This window comes from Desmodus rotundus, chromosome 13 (assembly GCF_022682495.2).
Source record: "Desmodus rotundus isolate HL8 chromosome 13, HLdesRot8A.1, whole genome shotgun sequence".
NCBI classification, from domain to species: Eukaryota; Metazoa; Chordata; class Mammalia; order Chiroptera; family Phyllostomidae; genus Desmodus; species Desmodus rotundus.
The window spans coordinates 65,908,212-65,928,222 of NC_071399.1; positions in this window are offsets into that span (position 1 = coordinate 65,908,212).

Here is a 20,011-nt window from a genome sequence, read left to right on the forward strand (position 1 = left end):
CATTTTTCAATTAATAAAATGTTAATGCATCTGAAAGCAGAAGGTGATATTATCTGATTTTAGTTTTCAGAAATAAAATGTTTTATGTCAGTATAATTATTGAGTCTTTTGTCTTCAGTGAGAAAATGCATGTTTCTTCTCAAATGTAAAATCACATACACTAAAAATGAGCTTTTTACCTTAAATAGTAGAATTGTTTCCTTATTTATAACTCTGTGAAATCTTTATTCCAGAGAACATAAAATAAAATTGCCTAAATTGCAAGTGATTTAATCATAAAAATCATCACTTGAGTTAATTTAGGGTTTAAAAATAAAGGCAAAATCTAGTGTGGTACTTTTAATGTAATTTAATTCCTACATTACACACTTTCATTTAAATGTTATACGTATTTCTTACCTAGTTTTGCAAAATAAAAGGAACATTTCAAAGAGATACAAACATTTTTATATTTTCCAATATGTACATTTTTATCCTTCTCAAATTCTCTTTGTCTGGGCACTTTTTCACTGTATCTCTTTTTATCAAATCATTAGAATGCCTTTCCAACTATATAATCAATATTCTTTTTTAACCTATAACCAGAAAGCAATAAAGTCTACATGAATTTCTTTGTTTTATACAGAGAGAAAGAAAGAGAAGTAGCAGAGAAAGAGAATGAAGCTGCACACACATGTTCTTTGTGAGTAATTTAAAACTGGATTATGGAGGCAACAGATGGCCCAAACCCAGCCTTTTCCCCCTCTGAACATGGCCTCTATGATTCAGTGAGTCATCCAGCAAGTGGGAAAAAAGAACTGCAATGATCTTCATTTTCTCCTAATGTGGAAGGTGGGCAAGGTCAGGGACACGGACCTGTGTCAGTGAGAAGTGTCACTAACTAGGTGCAATGGTGATTTGAGTGCGGTTATGACACTTCTGCCCTGGGGACATCCAGAGAGATGAAAGAACATGCCTTCCAAACAAAGTGAAACCAAGCTGCTCATTAGTAGAAGAGGCCAGTATGTCCCTTGGGGATGTCACTCATCTCAGATACTGTCTACTTTAAAATGCTCATTTTAAGAATGTAATGGATAATCATCATACTTTTCCACTTAGTAAACTCTCTTCCATTATTAACATTGCAATAGCTTCCCTCTCTTTGGGATTACTGAAAATATTGGCTATTTTATTACCCTATGATTTGCACTTTATTTCTCACTTTTATCTGTTCCTTCTGTCTCAATGATTGTGTGTGTGTGTGTGTGTGCTTGCCAGGAGTTATGGGTACTGATCACTAAAACGTTACTAGATCTGTGAGTGTGCCGGTGCCCGGCTCTCTGAGCTATGCTAATGTATCAGGTATGAATGTTCCATGATATCTCTAGTATGAGTCACCTTTTTTCACTTTAAAAGTGTGGTTCAACTATGCTACTCACCAACAGTGGCAAGAGGCCAATATTCATCATTTTTCCTGGTTCACTCTCCTTCCCTTGAGTTTCACCTGTCATCTGTAGCCACCATCCTCCAGAAACAATGGACTCCACTGCCTCTCAGTTAAAGCTGCCACTTGCTAAAGCCCCTTGATCCTCCAGGGGACATCATAAACAAGTGCAGTTGCCTCTGCCTTCCTAGGAAGTCTCCACAAGCAGCGCACAAGGCTATGCCACAGAGACGTTCATAACCTCCAAGATTAGAGTTCTAAGGGTTTGAATCATCACAGATACTCCCCATTTTCTCCCATCCAAGCTCCTCAGCCTTCAGTTCAGTGATGGTGAGTCTGGCATCATTCTGAAACTTTGAGAAACTGTCATTCTTTTTCCACCAATTTGAAAAACCTTCACTTCTCTTATTCACAAATTGGCAGCCTTCAACACTTTCTATTTTAGTGGAAATTTCCAACTCCTCGCATTGATAAGCTTAGACCAGAGGCTGCAAAATGGTAGCCTAAAAGGCAAAAATCAACCCACAGGTGTTTTTGGTGTAGCCTAAGCCATGTTTTGAAAATTAGGTATTTTCACCTTAAAAATATAGACTTCGGGTTGCTCTTAAAACACAAAAAAGGCTGTTAACTTAACTAGAGACAAGTGAATACAGGATTTTAAAACTATCTTTGACTGCAGAAAAAAACTACAGTTATCAATTTTTTTTACATTTAAAGTTAATATATTACCTCAAAAATATGATCTTTATACATGGAGGACATCTGGTGATTATGGCTGCATGGTCTGTACTTTCATAAAGTCAAAGCACTCAACTTTCTTGTGAACCTGCATGTATCATTCTCCAATCAGGTAGTTCTGATGGAATTAAGATGTATCCCCTGACTGCAGAGATGGTCACGTGACCCAGACATGGCCAGACACAGCTAAGGATACCAAATGTTAAGGTTTTCTGAAAAATAATAATTAAAAAACATTCTTTGTATAGTGTTGGTGGTCCTGTGAAGATGTTTCCTTGTTACTGTGGAGGTAGCCATCACTAGAGAACCTACTAAAAATGTAGCCAACAGAGAGGAAAGCAGAACCCTGGACAGAGGAAGAATGAGGCCTTCTGAGGCCAGTACTCTTTGAGCCCCTGTGTTCAGCCATTTCTGAAGCCGGTGTATCTCTGCACATCTAGCTCCAGAAGCTAACACGTCCCCTTTCCTCTCTTAGTCATTTTGAGTTAGGTTTTTGTCAACTAAAATTAAGCTTCTTAACAGAGGAACTTGTTATATACATATTTTCCCATCTATAAATTCTATTGTTCTTACTCCTCTCTTTCTTTCAAAATTTCTCCATAACCTCTCTAATATGCCCTTCTACCCCTTCCAGAGGACTGTCCTCACCATGTCAAGACAGCGTTGTAGAGCAGCCGGGGATTCTAATGCGGAGCCCGTATGGAGCTCCTACACCGGACTGCTGTACAGGAAAAACCAGCAACAAAAAACACCTTTCTTGCTTTCTGAACCACTACTGACCATCGTTAACTTATCAGTATGTTTTTATAATTCAAACTTAGCTGGTGACCATATTATGACTTCCATGACAAAAATTCATAGTACGCTAATAATGTTGATGGTGTTTATGGTATTACATTTAATGTCTCTATTAACTGTTAGCTGTGGCAAACTGTTTTCTTTTTAACAGTATGGACATAAAGAGGGAATAACAAAGAGAAAATAAATTATATGATACAAGAATTTATACATTTCTTTTACTTCAATCCATTATGAGTTCCTTAATTTAAAATGTCAGTGAAAGCACTGGCTAGTGTGGCTCAGTGGATTAAGAGCCGGACTGTGAACCAAAGGGTCTTGGGTTCCATTCCCAGTTAGGGCATATGCCCAGGTTGCAGGCCAGGTCCCCAGCACGGGATGTATGAAAGTCAACCACACATTGATGTTTCTTTCCTTCTCTTTCTTCTTCCCTTCCCCTCTCTGTAAAAATAAATAAATAAAATCATTAAAAATGAAAAAAATAAAAAAAATAAAATGGCAGTGAGTGTTAGTATGTGAAATTAGTTACTTTTAATGGATTTAGAAGATACCACAACAAACTGAAAAGATAATTTAGAAGACAATGTGATCACATATTAAAGCAAGATCATCCCTTTTTTCCCATAATTCATACTCTTAATCTTGTGGCATTTGACCAGCATTCATAAAATCTACCCCAGGGCTAAAATTATTAGTGAATGCGTGGAAACTGAGGTGAGCAAGCATTTAGAAATTGTTCAGTGGTCTGTAAAATGAATTTCGGATCTCAGTCCAGTCATAAAACCTATCATCACAATTGATGCAAGTGGATGCCTTTTCTATCAGTCTCATCAGGGAAAGCTGGCACTGCCTGAACACAGACGCAGAAATGTCTCCTATAGAGCCAGGATCCCTAAGTCAAAATTAAGAATCACTGGTAAGGGAGTTACTGTCTCTGCTTGAATCATTCTGTAGCTAAGTGCAAGGCTTTAAACGATGATTCTAGTTCCTTCAGGGAGATTTACATGTCTAAAGATAGACTAGAATAGATGCAATGAAAATCTTGCATTCCATTTGCAGAAAGAAACTGAAGATAAGGAACCGCCTCATTCCATGGAGCAGAAAGGGAGTAGATCACCCCAGTTCCTAGTCAATACAACAGACATTCTCACCTAGAAGTGGAGTGAGGTCTAAAGAGTTTTCTGTATGTCCCAATTGATCAGTGGAATTCAGACTACTTCAGAGGGGTCAGCATTCCACATATATCTAAATTAAATGTACTTATGCCTGTCTGAATGACATGATCACATTTTATTTGCAAACTGTAGGTGTCCCCAGGTCCTTTTTTACTCACAGAATAATCTTTACACTCAGTGTCACATTTTTTTGGCAATTTTTAACCTCCAGCCTCTTTCATTAGTTACACTTTTATTTTTTTGGCTCGATTTGTCTTAAGCAGAGTTTGGGGACCAAAAATATGTAAAATGAGCTCTACCTAACACCCAGAAGCAAATCCTGCAGTTCATCCAGACTAGTCATTGCTCCCCTTCTCCTCGATTCCTCAAAAACCTCTGGAGGTGCTTTGACATTCTGAATGCTCTTCCTTGTGTGATGGAGGAATTAGAGGGAACTGAGGTCTTAGGATGCAGAGTGCACAATCTTTTAAATGGCCTGATCCTAGATAATGGTAAGGTGGCATTTGGAGATCAGGGTCTAATATTCCAGGTGTAGAAACAGGTGCTGGATGTAGTGAGATCCCAGAACCCAAAAGATTTACAGCAGATCACCAAATGAGAGCAAAGATTAGATGACCCTGAGTGCAGACACCTCCAAATTACAGATGACACCCTCAAGCTTGAAATCCTTTAAATCTATTTTCTCTTTACAAGACCCCTCTGAGTTTTAGGGACTACGTTTTTTAAGTAAGAGGACTGCTAATGTGGAAGGATATTTTATAATTCTTCAGGAAGTTTTAATCTGCACAACCACTAATGAAGATTTATGCCTTTACTTTAGGTGTGTATAACACACCAATTGCTTTCACAATGCCAGCAGATATCATAAACATGTAAATGTGTCCTTTAGCTTCAACACGTTCCTTTTCTAATTTTTATTTGTGACATTCTGTATAGAACAGGGATGGGGGAAGGCACTGAGGTATTAACTGTTTTAGTCGGAAAACAACTGGTTATCTTTGACCCACCTAAACTCCGTGCTGATTAGGGTCCCAAATTCTGTGAGGTTAACTAGGTTAAAGGTGGAAGCATTTTCCTGGAATCTCATACTCTGTAAGATTTTACGTTAGATCTGACCAAAAGAGGAATTGAGAGAGATTGGGGAAGTTAAAAAAAAAAGGCATTCTCTCAGAAGGTCAGCAAAATCAGACATAGTGACAGACCAACAGAGAGGTGCCAGCAGGTCCCAGCTGGTCTTTGCTCCTTTCTGCTTCTCTTCCCAAGCACTGGTTGTACTGATCAAAGTAGCCCCAAATTTGTCACCCATCACCTGGCTGTGGACCCACTTGGGAGCAGCTCCACAGTGGAAAGAACTTCTCTAGAGCTCGGAATTCCCCATAAATTGTTGTACAAGGGTTCCCTCCATGGTTGAACTTTAGCTGTGAGATATATACGGCTTTTCAGTGTCCCCCACGAGTGCCACCAGTCCACACACAGTAGATGGTATTGATTCTCACTCCTGTTAACTACTTCTCTGTCTCTTGGGCATTTGCTCCCTGGAAAATTTTAGAATAGGTAAAGGGAGTTAGTCTCTTAATGAATAAACTCATTCTATATGAAACATTCCATTAACCAGTTTGAATATTCTATCTGTAGTTTTATTGGTTACATGTAATTAATTGCCATATAGTCCCTGAGTGAAGCCTAGACATATCTCCAAATACAGGCCACCACCATCAGGGTAGAGTTTATTTCTCAAGGTTAGAGAAATGGAAACAATCAATGAGTAAGGAGGAGACAGAAGAATAAATTGTGTTGATTACATTGCGTTAGCATATACTAAACCTGGTGTGAGAAATGTTATTTATTGTCCCAGACTAGCCTCCTAACACAAGTCCCTGATTATGAGGCATCCTTTGGCTGCCAGCAGCTTCACTCAGTACCTGTTGGGTTTCCTGGCTGCTATCATTTTAGGGCACTCTTAATTGGGCCAAGGCATATACAGACATTGAGGATCTGACACTCACGTCCAGCTGAAAATTTTGCCCCCCTCAAATTTGTAGACGATTTAATCACTCACTATGTGTATAGCTGCTGTTCTATTCTCTCTGCAAATATTTTGGGAAGGAAAAAATCCTTGACAGTCTAACCCCACGAGTAGAACTGAAATTCATTCTAGTTGCCTACTGCATTACAAACCACACTAAACTTGTTAGTTAAAAACAACAATCCTTGTATCATGTACATGAACTTAGGCCAGGGATTCAGGTGCCACTTAGCTGGATGATTTTTCTGTTCTCAGTGGCACCAAATGGGAGTACCATGCTGTATTTGTCTGGACATTGAACTGATGTAAAGAATCTAAGATGACTTCACTCACATTTCTGTAGCCCTGGCAGAAATAGTGGCCACATAAGGGCCACTTTCACGCTGTAAGTTTTTAGGGCCTCTCCATCTGATCTTTCCAGCAGAATAGTCAAACTAATATGGCAGCTTAGAGCTTCAGGTATGAGTGCTCCGAGAAATAGTATATGGCACAATGTCACGTCTGTATTATTACCATTTAGAGTACTCGCAGAGCTGGCATAGACTTAAGAAGCAGGGACATGGACCCAACATTTCAATGGATAGACCATTAAAGATTTTCTGGTCATCTTTAATGCACTCCATAACCAAAAATGGATTGGTTTATATAGTCATTAAAATCATAATGTGTTAGAAATTCCTTAGTACTCATTCAATCCCCTTTAACTTTAACAAATGGTACAACTAAGCTCCAGTGGTAATAAGGGAATTGCTTATGATGAAAGAGTTGATCAAATGGAGAACAGATGCTAGAACTCTGAGCTTCTGACAAAATTCAGTATACTTTGAACAGAAACACAATAATAATTACTATTTTTCTGGTAGATGTCTTCTGGTAAAAATACTGTCCATAATTCCACAAAACACGGTCTAGAAGGTAGCAGTTGCTGAGTAGTTTACAGCAATAAAATGAACCTGTGCATATCAATTTATGGTTTGGAAGCAGATGGACATCTGTGCTCAAGGCTGAGACCCACCTGGTTTAACTCCAGCCTCCAGTATAACTAGTTATTTAACCTCTCTGTTTCTCAGCTTCTTCATCTGCAATAATGAGAAAACTTCCTTATAGGTTTGTGGTAAGGAGAAAATGAGATGATATATGAAGTGTTAGGCACAAATTGATGGTCAAGAATCCTCATGCATTGTTTTACAGTTTGAGGTAGGATGATAATAAAATTCTTTTCTGTAGATTTTTATTGTATCATTTTTACCTAGGTAAAAATCATTAGCTGAGAGTAAAGTGGAGGGAAAATGTGAGAATATTGAGCAAAGAGGAGAAACTATCAAACTGCTTTCTCAGAGACTGAAAAAAAAAAGTGTAGAATTTAAATCAATTGAGTGTCCCTTTGAAGTCTGTGGTAATGAATTTAAGGTGGAACCAAGCAGTCTAAATGGTTTTTCTATAGCAATCTTCACTTGTTTAGGTGCAGTTGCCCAAAAGGCACTAAGATGGGTTAAACAGAATTGGGATCTTAAAAAGCATGCATGATAGAGGGAGAGGGTTAAGAATAGTTAAAACTTTTTGTGAAAAAAATGCTAATAATGTACTATAGAAATTGAGCAAAATTAGGATGGAAGTCTGAATAATTTTTCTAACATAATTGAGCCATTTTTAAAAAAAATCATGTTGATTGAAGAAGTATAATAATTTTAGATTACATGCCAAGGTCCAGTTGTGTCCATGAAAGAGAGAGATTAAAAAGTGTAGAGATAAAAGTCATTAATATTGAGGCTTAACAATGCTGCTGTCAAATCTTGTGGATTACTGAATTCTATCAGTAAAAACAGAGGTTCAGTTTCAAAGACTTAGAAGAATTTTTTTTTAAAAAGTGACGGAGAAGGAAGAAGATAAGAGTAATAATGGGGAGAAGGGCTGACTGACTAGCCAGATGTCATAAGCTTCAAAAGACCAGGTTTTCTTCTATGAGAGAAAAAGCAGCATTTTTAAAAACTGAATCTCAGAGCAAAAAGCAGTCGAGCTTATTGTCAAGATTCTGAGATATACCAGGTAGGGCAGAATTAGCAACAATATTTTGAGGAGGCTGAGGACAGTTGTGATCTTTGATTGCAGAATTAGAGGGTATCCCTTAAGTCACAAACGCTGGAGGCGACACTAATCATCATCATTGTCATCATCATCATTATTATTAATATTATTACTATCACCATTATTAGTATGACCAGGACCCAGTCAAAAAGACTGAGAGTGAGGGAACAAAGGCCGGGTGATTCAGAGAAGGGCAAATAGTGAAATGATGGGAGTACAAAGAAAATGTTCCCTGTAGATACTCACCTGGTGTTTGGCGACTGAGAAGTACTCACATAGTACTGGGAAGTAGTATGGTCTCAATGTTGCCAAAGAATTAGTCGTATTCAGACTGGTTTGAGTGGATTATATTCTAGAGCAGCGTTTCTCAAAACCTGACATGTGTGTATATCACCTGAAGATACTATTCAAAGATTCTGATTCAATAGGCCTGGGTGATGTCAGACTTTCTGCTGGTCTAACAAGCTCCCAGGTGCTGCTGTTTTAAAATTCACATTAACCCAGTCAGCATTGCCCCACACTACAGGCAACAACAACAACAACAACAACAAAATAAGTCTGAACAAAGAACATTCACTCTTCACCCACTAGGGCACGGTGAATAAGAGAAGTATGAGATTTAAGTAGTTTAGAAAAAAATATTCACAATACATTGCCTCAAAATGTGTTATATCTCTTTTCTATTAATAACTATGCATCTAAGTACAATCTAGAAAAAGTATTAGAAAGAATTTGGTTAAATTACACTTATCAAACATATCAGCTATTTGAAGAAGTGCTGAATTTAGGGACGGGGGAAAGTGATGTATAGAAAGTTGGAAATCGCCAAGAAAAGCCATACCCCATGAAGTGAATTAACTGGTAATTTAAGAAAGAATGAATGCTATAGATATTACACATCGACAAAAATGGTTTTCTTATAAGTATGGAAATGTGACAAAAGCAGAACAAAGAAAGCAATAATCCCTACTCCTCATTAAAAGTAATCTGAAAATATTGGTATATTTCTGGATACTTTTTTTTCCTAATTTATTTCATTATTTATTTCATTATTTATTTATTTATTTATTTTAAAATTTATTTATTTATTTTTATTCAGTTACAATTGTCTGCATCTTCTCCCCTTCCCTCCACCCCACCCCAGCCAGTCCCACCTCCCTCCCCCACCTCTACCCTCCCCCTTGATTTTGTCCTTGTATCCTTTATAGTAGCTCATATAGACCCCTCTCCCCACTATCCCCTCCCCACTCCCCTCTGGCTATTGTTACAATGTGCTTAATTTCAATGTCTCTGGTTATATATATGGTACATTTACACAATGGAATTCTACGCAACAGAGAGAAAGAAGGAGCTTATACACTTTGCAATGGATGGAACTGGAGAGCATTATGCTAAGTGAAATAAGCCAGGCAGTGAAACACAAATACCATATGATCTCACCTTTAACTGGAACATAATCAACAAAAGAAAAAAGCAAACAAAATATTTCTGGATACTTTTTAAAATCAACTAATGGAAGAAGTTAAATTTAGAAATCTGATTCAAGATTTTCTTCAGTTATTGGGTAAAACACATGTGAAACTTGGAGAAAAATTTTACATAGAAATGTCAAATTCCAGTTAGAATTATTAGCAATTCTTTTAATAATAATAAAAAAAAGCCCTGGCCGGAGGCTCAGTTGGTTGGCACATCGTCAGTGTAGCGGAACAGTGCTGGTGTTATTCCCGGCCAGGGCACATACCTGGGCTGCGGGTTTGATCCTTCATGAAGACGCATAGGGAGGCAACTGATCAGTATTTCTCTTTCACATGGATGTTTCCCTGTCTCTCTCTCTCTCTCTTTCTCCCTCTTTCCCTTCTTCTCTCCCTCTAAAACCAATACTAATAAAAATAATTCTCAGGTGATGGTTAAAAAAATCTAAATTTCCTTACTCAAGAGGGCCGAAGCAGCACGGATGGATTTGTGAAAGTTCATCAAGAGTGCATATTATATCTGTATATGCCAATACAGATATAATATGTATCTTGGCTTGAAACGATCGAAAAAAAAATCCAAGAGAAGACTAAAGAGGAAGTGTGATTCATTGTTTGACTTTTTGGTGTGTTCTCACTTCAAGAGTATCTCCTATTTTTGTCCCCAAATCAGGGTGTTCTAAAATGCCCATACATTGCTTCTTAAATTTAGGTAGAGGGACTGGATTGTTATAATTGTACAGTTGGTCTTTTAGGGCTTGTAATTGTCCCAGCACATTACAGGGAATTAACTCAATGGAGTGGATGAAGAGTTTGGTATGGTCATTCACAGTCTCCGTAGCAATGAATGCAGCATGAGATCTCAGATGAATGACAGGCCAGGTCTCATGGCTCCCATGCTTAGATGGTCAGGGGATATAGGTCTCATCTCAGACAGCATCACTGTTTCACTGAAAGCATGGACAGACAGAACTGGAATAAAGTCTTTTACCAAGCACAGTTCTTGGCTTCCTCGGCACCCCCAGATCTCTAAATAAGTTGTCAGTGACATTTTTGCCTGGCATCTAACCCTCAGACATACTCATCTGGCTATGAGCAGGCACATTTTCTGGGCTCTAGGGGTGAAACTCTAAGTGAAACAGTCACTGTCCTCAGGGAGCTTGAATTTGTTGTGTTCATAGAAAACAATGGAAAAAGCTCCTTGATGTGAGTCTTGGCAATGATTTTTAGATTTAACATATCAAAAGCACAGGCAACAAAAATGAAAACAGACAAGTAAGACTATATCAAACTAAAAATTTTTGCACAGCAAAAGAAAGAATCAACAAAATGAAAAGGCAACCTATAGATTGGAAGAAAATACAGTCACTCACACCTTGGTACTCACCAGCTTAGCCTCGGAACTCCTCAAACCCTGTACTCATTGCATTTGGAAGAGAAAAAAGGTGTCTCAGCATTCGTCACACTTGCTAGAACTTACATTAGTCACGACAGTGCTTCATTGATCAATACCTGTCAGTTTTGGCATTCATCACACGTTCTGGAATGAATTAAAGATGGGTACTGAACGTACCACTGTATTTGCACACTATGTATTAGATAAGGGGTTAATATCCAAAATCTGTAAGTAAGTCATACAAGTCAGCAGCAAAAAAATAAAAAAAAAAATTCTGATCTTAAAATGGACAAAAGATCTCAACCTACACTTTTCCAAAGAAGATACAAAATGTCCAAAGTATGTATGAAAAGGTGCTCAATATCACCAATCATCAGAGAAAGGCAAATTAAAACAACAATGAGATTTATCTTACACATACTATGGTGGCTATTATCAAAAAGTGAAAAGATAACAAGTGTTGGAGAGTATGTAGAAAAAGGGAACACATATATTATTGGTGAAAATGTAAATTGGTGTAGCCATTATGGTAAACAGTATGGAGGTTCTTCAAAATATTAAGAAGAGAACTACCTCATTATTCAGCAATCCCATTTCTGGTTATATATCCAAGGGAATAAAATCACTATCTTTAAAAAAAAAGATTTTATTTATTTGTTTGTTTTAGAGAGAGGGGAAGAGAGGGAGAGAGAGAGGGTGAGAAACATCAATGTGTGGTTGCCTTTCATGTGCTCCCTACAGGGGGCCTGGCCTGCATCCCAGGCATGTGCCCCGAGTGGGAATCCAACTGGCGACTCTTTGGTTTGCAGGCCCGAGCTCTATCCACTAAACCACACCAGCCAGGCTACAATTACTATCTTGAAGAGATAGCTGCACTTCTGTGTTCATTGCAGCATTATTCACAATAGCCAAGATATGAAAACAACCTAAGTGACCATCAACGGATAAGTGGATAAAGAAAATGTGATATAGAAACAGACACACACGCACAGACATGCAGTGGAATACAAGCATACCTCATTTCATTGCACTTTACTTTATTGTGTTTCGGAAGTGCTGCATTTCTCACAAATTGAAAGCAAGACCATCTTCCAGCAAAAAGGATAATGGCTCACTTTATTGGAATGCTGGCTGTATCATGGTGGTCTGGAGCCTAACCTCAGTATCACGGAGTTATTCCTGTATGATTCAGTTTTGAAATAAGAAGGAAATCCTGCTATTTGTGACAACATGGATGAACCTAGAGGGCAATATGTTAAGTGAAATAAGCCACACGAAAAAAACAAATATCATACAATTTCATTTAGATGAGAAATCTGAAACATTCAAACTCATAAAAACAAAGAGTAGAATGTTGGTTACCAGGGGCCGAGAGTGCAGCAAATAGGGGAAATGTTGGCCAAAGAGTACAAATGAAGCCAAAAGTAAAATTCCTTGTGCTTATAATCTTAGTTGTGCTAGAGATGAGGCAAAGGTATAATTCTGCCATTTTCCTCCTTGTGTTAAGTTCATATTGTTCTTTATCAAATTACATAAATTTAGTGGTTTAAAACATTTTATATATGCTCCCTGGCTGGAATGGCTAGGTGGATTGAGTGCCAGCCTGCGAAGCAAGGCATCTCTCGTTTGATTCCCAGTCAGGGCATATGCCTGGGTTATGGGCCAGGTCACCAGTGAAGAGGCACATCAGAGACAACCACACATTGATGTTTCTCTCCCTCTCTTCGTCCCTCTCTTCCCCCATCTCTAAAAATAAATAAATATTTTAAAATGTATTATTGTATTTCTATATAATTATATCTATCATATATAATTAGATATCATGTATAATTTATAAAATTGTATTTTCTTTATAGTTCTGTGGAAGTCCAACATGGACCTCACAGGGCTAAAATGTTAGTGCTGGAAGGGCTTTGTTCCTTTTTTGAGGCTCTAAAGGAAAATCAGGCCCTTGCTTTTCCAGCTTCTAGAGGCCACGTGTATTTCTTCTTGGCATGTCACCCTCTTCCTCCATCTTCAAAGCCAGCAATGTTGTTCCTTCCAGATCATCCTTCCTTAGCCACATCTTCCTCTGACTGATGACAGCGGGCACATTTTCTCACTCTTGAAGGGACCATGTGATTCGTTTGGGCCCACCTGGGTAATTCAGACTAATCTCCCCTTCTCAAGGTCCTTAGCTGAATCACATCTACAAAGTAGACACAGATTCCAGGGGTTAGAATGTGGACATCTTTGTGGGGCCATTATTCTACCCATACCACCCATTTTTATGCTTTCAATCTCCTTTTTAAAACTTGGTAAGAATGACTCAGAGATTTCCTTGAAATATTTTCTTAATCAACTCACAGTTCCTCATCTCTAATGAATAGTTGCAAGCCTCAGCTAAACTGCCAGTTCAATTATTGTGGCAGGGTTTCATTACAGCCATGTTGTAAACATCTCAGACAGCATCTATCTATCCATCTCGAAAAGCCTGTATTAAGTAGCAGCCTTATTTTATTATTTCTCTTTAGTGTGCATCTCAGTTTTCCCAGATCCCTATCAGGATTTTTAAACATTTTTTGGATGCCCATTCCTTATATGAGACTTTAAAAAGAAAAATAAATTGCCCATATGTAAAGGAAAACTCATGACAACACAATCAATATTTGATCTCTCTAGATTTTTTTTTCTTGTACATCAAGAAAGAATACATGGTTCACTGAGAGGTCTCTGGGCCAGATCAATGTCTTACTGTGTAACCTCAGACAAGATACTCAATGTCTCTGTGTTTAAAGTACTATTCTTAAAATGAGGGCAATGACAAACTACAGAAAAAATTCCTGAAAGTATAGTCTGTGTGGGATTTACGTGGGGGGTACCCAAAAAATCTGGAATAATTTTCTGGGGTTTGGCCCTTGTAATACAGGCTTTCCCATCTAAGTGAGTGTTCTAGGAACCCATCTGTATCCCAGTACCAACTGGTATTGATGTGAGAGCTGTGTGCAACTTCAGTGAATTTTTTGTAAAGACTCTGTTAGCATGTTTGCCCATTTCATGATGGGTGATTTACAGGTGCATCTGCTCACACTGTGCTGAGTGTTCAGCAGTTTTTGACCAAAAATGATATGACCTCCAATCCAAACTCCACTCTCCCTATTCACCAAATCTTGCCCTGAGTGACTGTTTTTGTTTTATTGAATGAAGAAAACCCTCGAATGAAAACATTTTGCTAATGTGGGAGAGGTGAAACAAAAAATGGCAGAAGCACTAAAAGGCATCAAAATCAGTAAGTTCAAAAAATTGTTTTGAGCAGTGGAAAAAGTCTCAATAGGTATATTACATCAAATAGAGAATATTTTGAAGGTGACTGAAGTTAAAAGATGTGAACATAAATACACAGTTTTTAATAAATAAATTGCAGGGTTCTTTTGAGGGGGCTCCTTTCTCAAATGCAATGCAATACTACTCAGCCATAAAAAAGAAGAAAATTTGACCATTTGCAACAGCATGGATGGACCTGGAGAGCATTATGTTCTGAAGCAAGCCAGTCAGAGAAAAACAAATACCATATGATTTAATTCTTATGTGGAGTCTAATGAACAAACTGAACTAACAAGCAAAATAGAGACAGAATCATAGATAGACAGCAGGCTAGCAGCTCTGGGGAAGGGGTTAGCGGGTGGAGGGATCTAGAAGAATAGAACAAGGACTCATGGACATGGACAACAGTGTGGTGATTGCAGGTAATGGGAGTGTCAGAGGGATAAATGGAAAAAACACACAAAAATAATTAAAAAAATAAAATGAGGGCAATAAAAATTGCTAATATAAGGTTTTTGAGAAGACAATTTTGTAATGCATGTAAAAAACTTAAGATAGTGCCTATATACTGTTAGATTTTTATTATTTTATGATTTTCATTATTTTCATTGTTATTACTATGCAAATTATCACACTAATTTATTCTGTCTTCACGAGAAAAGAGGTCTCATCCTAGGAATATGATATACAATAACAAGTATCCCCTTACCCTTCTTCAAGTAAAGAAAATAAATTTCTGTTCTAAAGTAGGAAAAACAAACCCCAGCTCTTGCAACCAGATTTTTTGTACTCTTCTATATAAGTTTTCATGCATAGTTATAATTTTTAAAAACAAGGACTAAATGTTTAAATATTTATTTAAATTCACTTTTAAAACCATATAAGAACAAGCTCTTGGAATAGTTTCTACCAGGTAATTTAAAAACAAGTATGGTTCTCAACTATTGAGAGCCCACTCTTTGCTGAGAGCTCTTCTAGGCAGTTTGCACATATCTTGTTTAATACTCACATTATTGTTTCTATATCTCTATTTTTACAGATGAGAGACCTGAAGGTTAGAGTAGTTTATTAATTTCCTGAGGCCACAGGTTTAATAAACTCTACAGTCCTCTTCTTTCCACTGCGCACAAATGGCTCAATTGTTTAGTACATAGCTTTAAACGTCTATTTAGCTCCTAGGGTGTACAGTGACATTCAAACCTCTCAGGCCTGTAGGATAAGGATCGTAATTCCATTATACAAATAGGGACATGCAGGCTCTGAGAGATCATGGTTATTTGTCCCAGACTGCATTATTTCAAGGGTTTCAAATAGGGTTTGAAGTCACGTTTTCTGCCTGCACACAGATGTTCTACCTCTTTTACCAGCAAGCTTCACAGGAGAGGCCTTGGCCTTCATAAGGCTGGGGTTAGAGTGCTAGAGAGAGGTTTGAGAACCTGTGTTGGTGTTTAACATCAGCATTATTGGAATTACAAAAAGTAGTAAATTGCAGTCCCCAAATTAGGAAGAACAACATTTACATTGTAAACTTCAGATTGGTGGCTAATTACATATGATATTAGCTCATAATAGCCTAAAGTTCCAATACACTTATTTTCTATTGATTTTTAATACTTAAAATATGATCCAACTGTATCTTTTTGGGAAACTAATCAATGTTAAATTCTCTTTTTTTCTTGACTTCTATACTGTATAGATTATATTTTATTATGTCTCATATTTGTGATGTTAAGGAATTTATCACTGGACCATTCCAAAGATTCATTTTAATGAACAATATTTTTGAATCAATTTTTGAATATAAGTCATTAAAGGGGTCATTTTGCCCTGGACTATATCTTTTATTATACCAAAGTTTTCACTAATCTTATATATTTTTACATCATCTGTAATCATGTCCATTTTTACCTTCTTACTTCCACAATCCAGATTTGGATTTTATTCCACATAGAATATACTTTAAACTTAAAATGTCCCAAAATAACAAAGATTAAATTGTTGGTAATCATAGATTTTTTTGCATGTGTGTCTTTCTGAACTCTCACAGAAATGTGCATTTCTTATAGAGCCTTTGGGAGCAAATTTGTAGATTTTTGGAAAGGGCTCAGAAAACTGCCATTATTTTACCTCTTGGTAAAAAAAAACATATCTTTATTACTTACTTAACCTCATCAAAACACATGTGTTGTAGTAATCTCTATGCTTCCGTACAAAGACATTCTCCCTGCCTGGCCCTCTGCCTCCAACATCATTCTGGGGTAGCTGCAATACACACCGTGTTCCTTTTTATGGCCTTGGCAGACGTTGATGACTGAGGATTGTTTTTATTTTCAGAAAGTATAGTAAAAAATTATATTATTGAACAGTCATTGCTTGTCAGGTATGACATACCTGCTATCTTTTTAAATTATTATAACAACACTATTCAGTAGGTATTCTATTATCCCCGTGTTACAGATGAAGGAAAAGGCACCTAGAGCTAAGCAACTTTCCAAGAAGTCCCTAAGTAAATGAATTGATAAGTAAGACTTTCAAGGCAAACTGATGCCCAATTAATTAACTACTATGTTATGTTTCCTCAAATGTGCAGATAAAGAGACTTGGGATTTTGAAATTTCTGCTGAAACGCATGGTGCCATTGGATGGGGCCCTGTTATTGACTTGTCTCATAAGGGTGCTGCTGTAGACTGAATGTTAGTGTCTCCCCAAATTCACCTGTTGAAGCTAACCCCCATGTGGTGGTACTTAGAGGGAGAGGGTTTGGCCGGTGATTAGGTCATGAGGGCAGAACACTCATGAATGGGATTACTGCCTTGATAAAAGCAACCTGGAGACATCTCTTGCCTTTTCTGCTTTGTGAGGACACAATGAGAAGACATCTGTCTATGAATAAGAAAGTAGGTTCTCACCAGACAACAAACCAACTGGTACCTTGATCTTGGCCTTCCCAGTCTCCAGAACTGAGAAAAACAAACGTCAGTTGTTTAAGCCACCGAGATTACGGTATTTTTGTCATTGCAGCCCAAACAGACTAAGACAGGTGTTCTGAGGCTCAAACAAAAAGATTTGTTTGAAAGCATATTTTAACAACACAGCACACATTTTTTTGTAATTAATAAAATTTCAAATAACAGATATTTTCATAAAAGTCATTTTTTAGTTTTTAAAATCTTATTTTCAAGTTCAGTGCTTTAATTCTACTTATTTTAATGTAAGCTGATTTTGAACATTTTGAATAACAAATTGCTTGAAGGTATGTACCATACTTTAAAATAGAATTAGTTATTTCCTTTTTATTTCCCTGTGAATACCTATTTCTAAAAATGTTGAGGTTGGAAATAAAAAGTTACTAAAATAGAAAGAGAAAGATCAAAGCAATGTAAAAAAAGAAAAGAATGTGTATGTGAAATGATTTGACACTCTATAGTTACATAATGCATTTTATATGATGAAGGAAGGTCTAAAATTTTTTAAGGGATAAAAACAGTTTCAAGGCATAAAATTCCAAGATAAAATTGTCATGTGACATCTAATTCATGAATATTGCATTGCAAAATAAGTATCTTTCCTTTACACTTTAGAAGTTATTGTGTATAGATAATCAGTGTTCATAAGCCAGCTGTTACCTCTTTTTTAAAAAAAAAATTATTGCTGTTCAATTCCAGTTCTCCCATTTTCCCCTGTTACTCTCCTCTGCCCTGCCCACCCCCTCCCACATTCAATACCCTCATTGTCCTTGTCCATGTGTCCTTTATACATGTTCCTTGGTGACCCTTCCCCTTCTCTTCCCCACATCCCCCTCCCCTCTGCTCACTATCAGTTTGTTCTTTATTTCCATGTCTCTGGTTCTATTTAGCTCTCTTGTTTGCTTTGTTGATTAGGTTCCACTTATAGGTGAGATCATACAGTATTTGTATTTAACTGCCTGGCTTATTTCACTTAGCATAATACACTCCAGTTCCATCCATGCTGTTGTAAAGGGCAGGAGCTCCTTCTTTCTTTCTGCTGCACAGTATTCCAGTGTGTAAATGTACCACAGTGTTTTGATCCACTCATTTACTGACGGGCACTAAGGCTGTTTTCAACACTCGACTATTGTAAATAATGCCGCTATGAACATTGGGGTGCATAGGTTCCTTTGAACTGGTGTTTCAGGGGTTTTAGGGTGTAATTCTATCAGTGGAATCACTGGGTAAACAAAGAATATATTTAGTGAAAAGGCAAAAGAGAACTTTTTCATGATATGACTTGTCACAAGGTTACATTTAAATTATACAGCAACCTTGTGTATAAGATATCCATTACATGCAAAATTCAGCTCTTCTCTAATCCTACAGACTTGGAAAAATATATGATTATGTTCTTTTTGTGGGAATACACAATTTATAGATGGTAAGTAACATGTCCAAGCTAAGTAAAGAACTGTATGCATGTAAGTCTATCTCCAAAGCCATGTTCTTTCTACTAATGCTATTTTCTGCTGAAAAGTTAAAAGAGTTGATAATATTTGAATGAAGTTTGGGAACATTAGTATAATTCCGCTTAGTAAAAAGAGAAGAAAAGTTTAATCCAGATAGAAAACAGAATTTGCAAATCATCGGGACAAGAAAAGCCATCCTCTACTTGGGGATCTTCAGGTTGTTTGGTATGTGTGAGTGGAGTATGATTAGCCTCACACTCTGGAATCAATAATGCGTGAAGCTAACCATTGTCAGAAGTCTGTATTTTGTTGTAAAAGTCATGGAAAACATAGGAAGATTCTACACATTCTATGGGGAATGGGGAAAAGAAACAGTTAAAGCAAAAGAAAAAAATATTACTGGTTGGATGAATGACCCAGTTAAAGTTATCATGTTCTTTAAATATTTCAAGTTGTCAATATTCTTTTCCCTACTTTTTTAACTCACAAAGTTCAAAAGTTCAAATGCAAGAGTAAAGACTTGTGGAATTGGATAAGATGTTTGTAGGGTTGAACAAGGTATTCAAGGAATTTAAGATAGCAGCAATAAAACAGGTACAGATGTGAGTCAAGTGTTTAAGAGGAAGGAAAGAGAAGGTAGGAGGGGGTGACTTGCTGAAACGTAATTTAGTCAGGGTGGGTAGGTCCAGATGAGATTAAGGGACCTGGAGTGAGGAATGCTGAGGAACACCAACTTTAAAAAACACCAAATATAGATGGAAGTTCCCAACAATCCTGGCAACCCTTTGTCCCCAAGGAAGTATTGTCTTATTATTGGCAATGTGAGGAAATATCCTCTGGGTGGAGGAAAAAGACCTTACTGGAATGCAATGTTTTGGAGGACGGCAATGCTCTCTATTCATGATATGTCAGTCGGGAAACAAATGCAGGGGGATATGCTCTGTCTACTGGGAAGGCAATTTGCTACTCAAACATCTTTCACCAGATAAGCTACGATGATGTGTTGAAATACCATGGAGTGTTGTCTCCCAATAATCTCAGTAATAGATTGTTTCTAGGTGATAACAAGATCTGAGCTGCATACAGGGAAACGGGTTGATAATAGATATTATAGTTACCTGGAATAAGCGCAGAAGTTGACATAAAGACGTAGTCTGTGAAGATGGTCATGAAGT